A 9,671-nucleotide genomic window follows, 5' to 3' on the forward strand; every position below is an offset into this window, starting at 1 on the left:
AGAAGAGAACATTGTACACAGCATGGCAGCTATATAAGAAGAGAACATTGTACACAGCATGGCAGCTATATAAGAAGAGAACATTGCACAGAGCATGGCAGCTATATAAGAAGAGAACATTGTACACAGCATGGCAGCTATATAAGAAGAGAACATTGTACACAGCATGGCAGCTATATAAGAAGAGAACATTGTACACAGCATGGCAGCTATATAAGAAGAGAACATTGCACAGAGCATGGCAGCTATATAAGAAGAGAACATTGTACACAGCATGGCAGCTATATAAGAAGAGAACATTGTACACAGCATGGCAGCTATATAAGAAGAGAACATTGTACACAGCATGGCAGCTATATAAGAAGAGAACATTGTACACAGCATGGCAGCTATATAAGAAGAGAACATTGCACACAGCATGGCAGCTATATAAGAAGAGAACATTGTACACAGCATGGCAGCTATATAAGAAGAGAACATTGTACACAGCATGGCAGCTATATAAGAAGAGAACATTGTACACAGCATGGCAGCTATATAAGAAGAGAACATTGTACACAGCATGGCAGCTATATAAGAAGAGAACATTGTACACAGCATGGCAGCTATATAAGAAGAGAACATTGCACAGAGCATGGCAGCTATATAAGAAGAGAACATTGTACACAGCATGGCAGCTATATAAGAAGAGAACATTGTACACAGCATGGCAGCTATATAAGAAGAGAACATTGTACACAGCATGGCAGCTATATAAGAAGAGAACATTGTACACAGCATGGCAGCTATATAAGAAGAGAACATTGTACACAGCATGGCAGCTATATAAGAAGAGAACATTGTACACAGCATGGCAGCTATATAAGAAGAGAACATTGTACACAGCATGGCAGCTATATAAGAAGAGAACATTGTACACAGCATGGCAGCTATATAAGAAGAGAACATTGTACACAGCATGGCAGCTATATAAGAAGAGAACATTGTACACAGCATGGCAGCTATATAAGAAGAGAACATTGTACACAGCATGGCAGCTATATAAGAAGAGAACATTGTACACAGCATGGCAGCTATATAAGAAGAGAACATTGTACACAGCATGGCAGCTATATAAGAAGAGAACATTGTACAGAGCATGGCAGCTATATAAGAAGAGAACATTGTACACAGCATGGCAGCTATATAAGAAGAGAACATTGTACACAGCATGGCAGCTATATAAGAAGAGAACATTGTACACAGCATGGCAGCTATATAAGAAGAGAACATTGTACAGAGCATGGCAGCTATATAAGAAGAGAACATTGTACACAGCATGGCAGCTATATAAGAAGAGAACATTGTACACAGCATGGCAGCTATATAAGAAGAGAACATTGTACACAGCATGGCAGCTATATAAGAAGAGAACATTGTACACAGCATGGCAGCTATATAAGAAGAGAACATTGTACACAGCATGGCAGCTATATAAGAAGAGAACATTGTACACAGCATGGCAGCTATATAAGAAGAGAACATTGTACACAGCATGGCAGCTATATAAGAAGAGAACATTGTACACAGCATGGCAGCTATATAAGAAGAGAACATTGCACAGAGCATGGCAGCTATATAAGAAGAGAACATTGTACACAGCATGGCAGCTATATAAGAAGAGAACATTGTACACAGCATGGCAGCTATATAAGAAGAGAACATTGTACACAGCATGGCAGCTATATAAGAAGAGAACATTGTACACAGCATGGCAGCTATATAAGAAGAGAACATTGTACACAGCATGGCAGCTATATAAGAAGAGAACATTGTACACAGCATGGCAGCTATATAAGAAGAGAACATTGTACACAGCATGGCAGCTATATAAGAAGAGAACATTGTACACAGCATGGCAGCTATATAAGAAGAGAACATTGTACAAGCATGGCAGCTATATAAGAAGAGAACATTGTACACAGCATGGCAGCTATATAAGAAGAGAACATTGTACACAGCATGGCAGCTATATAAGAAGAGAACATTGTACACAGCATGGCAGCTATATAAGAAGAGAACATTGTACACAGCATGGCAGCTATATAAGAAGAGAACATTGTACACAGCATGGCAGCTATATAAGAAGAGAACATTGTACACAGCATGGCAGCTATATAAGAAGAGAACATTGTACACAGCATGGCAGCTATATAAGAAGAGAACATTGTACACAGCATGGCAGCTATATAAGAAGAGAACATTGCACAGAGCATGGCAGCTATATAAGAAGAGAACATTGTACACAGCATGGCAGCTATATAAGAAGAGAACATTGTACACAGCATGGCAGCTATATAAGAAGAGAACATTGCACAGAGCATGGCAGCTATATAAGAAGAGAACATTGCACACAGCATGGCAGCTATATAAGAAGAGAACATTGCACACAGCATGGCAGCTATATAAGAAGAGAACATTGTACACAGCATGGCAGCTATATAAGAAGAGAACATTGTACACAGCATGGCAGCTATATAAGAAGAGAACATTGTACACAGCATGGCAGCTATATAAGAAGAGAACATTGTACACAGCATGGCAGCTATATAAGAAGAGAACATTGTACACAGCATGGCAGCTATATAAGAAGAGAACATTGTACACAGCATGGCAGCTATATAAGAAGAGAACATTGCACACAGCATGGCAGCTATATAAGAAGAGAACATTGCACAGAGCATGGCAGCTATATAAGAAGAGAACATTGTACACAGCATGGCAGCTATATAAGAAGAGAACATTGCACACAGCATGGCAGCTATATAAGAAGAGAACATTGTACACAGCATGGCAGCTATATAAGAAGAGAACATTGTACACAGCATGGCAGCTATATAAGAAGAGAACATTGTACAGAGCATGGCAGCTATATAAGAAGAGAACATTGCACACAGCATGGCAGCTATATAAGAAGAGAACATTGTACACAGCATGGCAGCTATATAAGAAGAGAACATTGTACACAGCATGGCAGCTATATAAGAAGAGAACATTGTACACAGCATGGCAGCTATATAAGAAGAGAACATTGTACACAGCATGGCAGCTATATAAGAAGAGAACATTGTACACAGCATGGCAGCTATATAAGAAGAGAACATTGTACACAGCATGGCAGCTATATAAGAAGAGAACATTGCACAGAGCATGGCAGCTATATAAGAAGAGAACATTGTACACAGCATGGCAGCTATATAAGAAGAGAACATTGTACACAGCATGGCAGCTATATAAGAAGAGAACATTGTACACAGCATGGCAGCTATATAAGAAGAGAACATTGTACACAGCATGGCAGCTATATAAGAAGAGAACATTGTACACAGCATGGCAGCTATATAAGAAGAGAACATTGTACACAGCATGGCAGCTATATAAGAAGAGAACATTGTACACAGCATGGCAGCTATATAAGAAGAGAACATTGTACACAGCATGGCAGCTATATAAGAAGAGAACATTGTACAGAGCATGGCAGCTATATAAGAAGAGAACATTGCACAGAGCATGGCAGCTATATAAGAAGAGAACATTGCACAGAGCATGGCAGCTATATAAGAAGAGAACATTGTACACAGCATGGCAGCTATATAAGAAGAGAACATTGTACACAGCATGGCAGCTATATAAGAAGAGAACATTGCACACAGCATGGCAGCTATATAAGAAGAGAACATTGTACACAGCATGGCAGCTATATAAGAAGAGAACATTGTACACAGCATGGCAGCTATATAAGAAGAGAACATTGTACACAGCATGGCAGCTATATAAGAAGAGAACATTGTACACAGCATGGCAGCTATATAAGAAGAGAACATTGTACAGAGCATGGCAGCTATATAAGAAGAGAACATTGTACACAGCATGGCAGCTATATAAGAAGAGAACATTGTACACAGCATGGCAGCTATATAAGAAGAGAACATTGTACACAGCATGGCAGCTATATAAGAAGAGAACATTGTACACAGCATGGCAGCTATATAAGAAGAGAACATTGTACACAGCATGGCAGCTATATAAGAAGAGAACATTGTACACAGCATGGCAGCTATATAAGAAGAGAACATTGTACACAGCATGGCAGCTATATAAGAAGAGAACATTGTACACAGCATGGCAGCTATATAAGAAGAGAACATTGTACACAGCATGGCAGCTATATAAGAAGAGAACATTGTACACAGCATGGCAGCTATATAAGAAGAGAACATTGTACACAGCATGGCAGCTATATAAGAAGAGAACATTGTACACAGCATGGCAGCTATATAAGAAGAGAACATTGTACACAGCATGGCAGCTATATAAGAAGAGAACATTGTACACAGCATGGCAGCTATATAAGAAGAGAACATTGTACACAGCATGGCAGCTATATAAGAAGAGAACATTGTACACAGCATGGCAGCTATATAAGAAGAGAACATTGTACACAGCATGGCAGCTATATAAGAAGAGAACATTGCACACAGCATGGCAGCTATATAAGAAGAGAACATTGCACAGAGCATGGCAGCTATATAAGAAGAGAACATTGTACACAGCATGGCAGCTATATAAGAAGAGAACATTGTACACAGCATGGCAGCTATATAAGAAGAGAACATTGTACAGAGCATGGCAGCTATATAAGAAGAGAACATTGTACACAGCATGGCAGCTATATAAGAAGAGAACATTGCACACAGCATGGCAGCTATATAAGAAGAGAACATTGTACACAGCATGGCAGCTATATAAGAAGAGAACATTGTACACAGCATGGCAGCTATATAAGAAGAGAACATTGTACACAGCATGGCAGCTATATAAGAAGAGAACATTGTACACAGCATGGCAGCTATATAAGAAGAGAACATTGTACACAGCATGGCAGCTATATAAGAAGAGAACATTGCACACAGCATGGCAGCTATATAAGAAGAGAACATTGCACACAGCATGGCAGCTATATAAGAAGAGAACATTGTACACAGCATGGCAGCTATATAAGAAGAGAACATTGTACACAGCATGGCAGCTATATAAGAAGAGAACATTGTACACAGCATGGCAGCTATATAAGAAGAGAACATTGTACACAGCATGGCAGCTATATAAGAAGAGAACATTGTACACAGCATGGCAGCTATATAAGAAGAGAACATTGTACACAGCATGGCAGCTATATAAGAAGAGAACATTGTACACAGCATGGCAGCTATATAAGAAGAGAACATTGTACACAGCATGGCAGCTATATAAGAAGAGAACATTGCACAGAGCATGGCAGCTATATAAGAAGAGAACATTGTACACAGCATGGCAGCTATATAAGAAGAGAACATTGTACACAGCATGGCAGCTATATAAGAAGAGAACATTGTACACAGCATGGCAGCTATATAAGAAGAGAACATTGTACACAGCATGGCAGCTATATAAGAAGAGAACATTGCACACAGCATGGCAGCTATATAAGAAGAGAACATTGTACACAGCATGGCAGCTATATAAGAAGAGAACATTGTACACAGCATGGCAGCTATATAAGAAGAGAACATTGTACACAGCATGGCAGCTATATAAGAAGAGAACATTGTACACAGCATGGCAGCTATATAAGAAGAGAACATTGTACACAGCATGGCAGCTATATAAGAAGAGAACATTGTACAGAGCATGGCAGCTATATAAGAAGAGAACATTGTACACAGCATGGCAGCTATATAAGAAGAGAACATTGTACAGAGCATGGCAGCTATATAAGAAGAGAACATTGTACACAGCATGGCAGCTATATAAGAAGAGAACATTGCACAGAGCATGGCAGCTATATAAGAAGAGAACATTGCACAGAGCATGGCAGCTATATAAGAAGAGAACATTGCACAGAGCATGGCAGCTATATAAGAAGAGAACATTGTACACAGCATGGCAGCTATATAAGAAGAGAACATTGTACACAGCATGGCAGCTATATAAGAAGAGAACATTGTACAGAGCATGGCAGCTATATAAGAAGAGAACATTGTACACAGCATGGCAGCTATATAAGAAGAGAACATTGTACACAGCATGGCAGCTATATAAGAAGAGAACATTGTACAGAGCATGGCAGCTATATAAGAAGAGAACATTGTACACAGCATGGCAGCTATATAAGAAGAGAACATTGTACACAGCATGGCAGCTATATAAGAAGAGAACATTGTACACAGCATGGCAGCTATATAAGAAGAGAACATTGTACACAGCATGGCAGCTATATAAGAAGAGAACATTGTACACAGCATGGCAGCTATATAAGAAGAGAACATTGTACACAGCATGGCAGCTATATAAGAAGAGAACATTGTACACAGCATGGCAGCTATATAAGAAGAGAACATTGTACACAGCATGGCAGCTATATAAGAAGAGAACATTGTACACAGCATGGCAGCTATATAAGAAGAGAACATTGCACACAGCATGGCAGCTATATAAGAAGAGAACATTGTACACAGCATGGCAGCTATATAAGAAGAGAACATTGTACACAGCATGGCAGCTATATAAGAAGAGAACATTGTACACAGCATGGCAGCTATATAAGAAGAGAACATTGCACAGAGCATGGCAGCTATATAAGAAGAGAACATTGTACACAGCATGGCAGCTATATAAGAAGAGAACATTGTACACAGCATGGCAGCTATATAAGAAGAGAACATTGTACACAGCATGGCAGCTATATAAGAAGAGAACATTGTACACAGCATGGCAGCTATATAAGAAGAGAACATTGTACACAGCATGGCAGCTATATAAGAAGAGAACATTGTACAGAGCATGGCAGCTATATAAGAAGAGAACATTGCACAGAGCATGGCAGCTATATAAGAAGAGAACATTGTACACAGCATGGCAGCTATATAAGAAGAGAACATTGTACACAGCATGGCAGCTATATAAGAAGAGAACATTGTACACAGCATGGCAGCTATATAAGAAGAGAACATTGTACACAGCATGGCAGCTATATAAGAAGAGAACATTGCACAGAGCATGGCAGCTATATAAGAAGAGAACATTGTACACAGCATGGCAGCTATATAAGAAGAGAACATTGTACACAGCATGGCAGCTATATAAGAAGAGAACATTGTACACAGCATGGCAGCTATATAAGAAGAGAACATTGTACACAGCATGGCAGCTATATAAGAAGAGAACATTGTACACAGCATGGCAGCTATATAAGAAGAGAACATTGTACACAGCATGGCAGCTATATAAGAAGAGAACATTGTACACAGCATGGCAGCTATATAAGAAGAGAACATTGTACACAGCATGGCAGCTATATAAGAAGAGAACATTGTACACAGCATGGCAGCTATATAAGAAGAGAACATTGTACACAGCATGGCAGCTATATAAGAAGAGAACATTGTACACAGCATGGCAGCTATATAAGAAGAGAACATTGCACAGAGCATGGCAGCTATATAAGAAGAGAACATTGTACACAGCATGGCAGCTATATAAGAAGAGAACATTGTACACAGCATGGCAGCTATATAAGAAGAGAACATTGTACACAGCATGGCAGCTATATAAGAAGAGAACATTGCACACAGCATGGCAGCTATATAAGAAGAGAACATTGTACACAGCATGGCAGCTATATAAGAAGAGAACATTGTACACAGCATGGCAGCTATATAAGAAGAGAACATTGTACACAGCATGGCAGCTATATAAGAAGAGAACATTGTACAGAGCATGGCAGCTATATAAGAAGAGAACATTGTACACAGCATGGCAGCTATATAAGAAGAGAACATTGCACACAGCATGGCAGCTATATAAGAAGAGAACATTGTACACAGCATGGCAGCTATATAAGAAGAGAACATTGCACACAGCATGGCAGCTATATAAGAAGAGAACATTGTACACAGCATGGCAGCTATATAAGAAGAGAACATTGTACACAGCATGGCAGCTATATAAGAAGAGAACATTGTACACAGCATGGCAGCTATATAAGAAGAGAACATTGTACACAGCATGGCAGCTATATAAGAAGAGAACATTGTACACAGCATGGCAGCTATATAAGAAGAGAACATTGTACACAGCATGGCAGCTATATAAGAAGAGAACATTGTACACAGCATGGCAGCTATATAAGAAGAGAACATTGTACACAGCATGGCAGCTATATAAGAAGAGAACATTGTACAGAGCATGGCAGCTATATAAGAAGAGAACATTGTACAGAGCATGGCAGCTATATAAGAAGAGAACATTGTACAGAGCATGGCAGCTATATAAGAAGAGAACATTGTACAGAGCATGGCAGCTATATAAGAAGAGAACATTGTACACAGCATGGCAGCTATATAAGAAGAGAACATTGTACACAGCATGGCAGCTATATAAGAAGAGAACATTGTACACAGCATGGCAGCTATATAAGAAGAGAACATTGTACACAGCATGGCAGCTATATAAGAAGAGAACATTGTACACAGCATGGCAGCTATATAAGAAGAGAACATTGTACACAGCATGGCAGCTATATAAGAAGAGAACATTGTACACAGCATGGCAGCTATATAAGAAGAGAACATTGTACACAGCATGGCAGCTATATAAGAAGAGAACATTGTACACAGCATGGCAGCTATATAAGAAGAGAACATTGTACACAGCATGGCAGCTATATAAGAAGAGAACATTGTACACAGCATGGCAGCTATATAAGAAGAGAACATTGTACACAGCATGGCAGCTATATAAGAAGAGAACATTGTACACAGCATGGCAGCTATATAAGAAGAGAACATTGTACACAGCATGGCAGCTATATAAGAAGAGAACATTGTACACAGCATGGCAGCTATATAAGAAGAGAACATTGTACACAGCATGGCAGCTATATAAGAAGAGAACATTGTACACAGCATGGCAGCTATATAAGAAGAGAACATTGTACACAGCATGGCAGCTATATAAGAAGAGAACATTGTACACAGCATGGCAGCTATATAAGAAGAGAACATTGTACACAGCATGGCAGCTATATAAGAAGAGAACATTGTACACAGCATGGCAGCTATATAAGAAGAGAACATTGTACACAGCATGGCAGCTATATAAGAAGAGAACATTGTACAGAGCATGGCAGCTATATAAGAAGAGAACATTGTACACAGCATGGCAGCTATATAAGAAGAGAACATTGTACACAGCATGGCAGCTATATAAGAAGAGAACATTGTACACAGCATGGCAGCTATATAAGAAGAGAACATTGCACACAGCATGGCAGCTATATAAGAAGAGAACATTGTACACAGCATGGCAGCTATATAAGAAGAGAACATTGTACACAGCATGGCAGCTATATAAGAAGAGAACATTGTACACAGCATGGCAGCTATATAAGAAGAGAACATTGCACACAGCATGGCAGCTATATAAGAAGAGAACATTGTACACAGCATGGCAGCTATATAAGAAGAGAACATTGTACACAGCATGGCAGCTATATAAGAAGAGAACATTGTACACAGCATGGCAGCTATATAAGAAGAGAACATTGTACACAGCATGGCAGCTATATAAGAAGAGAACATTGTACACAGCAT

Source organism: Salmo salar, chromosome ssa05 (genome assembly GCF_905237065.1).
Source record: "Salmo salar chromosome ssa05, Ssal_v3.1, whole genome shotgun sequence".
NCBI lineage: Eukaryota > Metazoa > Chordata > Actinopteri > Salmoniformes > Salmonidae > Salmo > Salmo salar.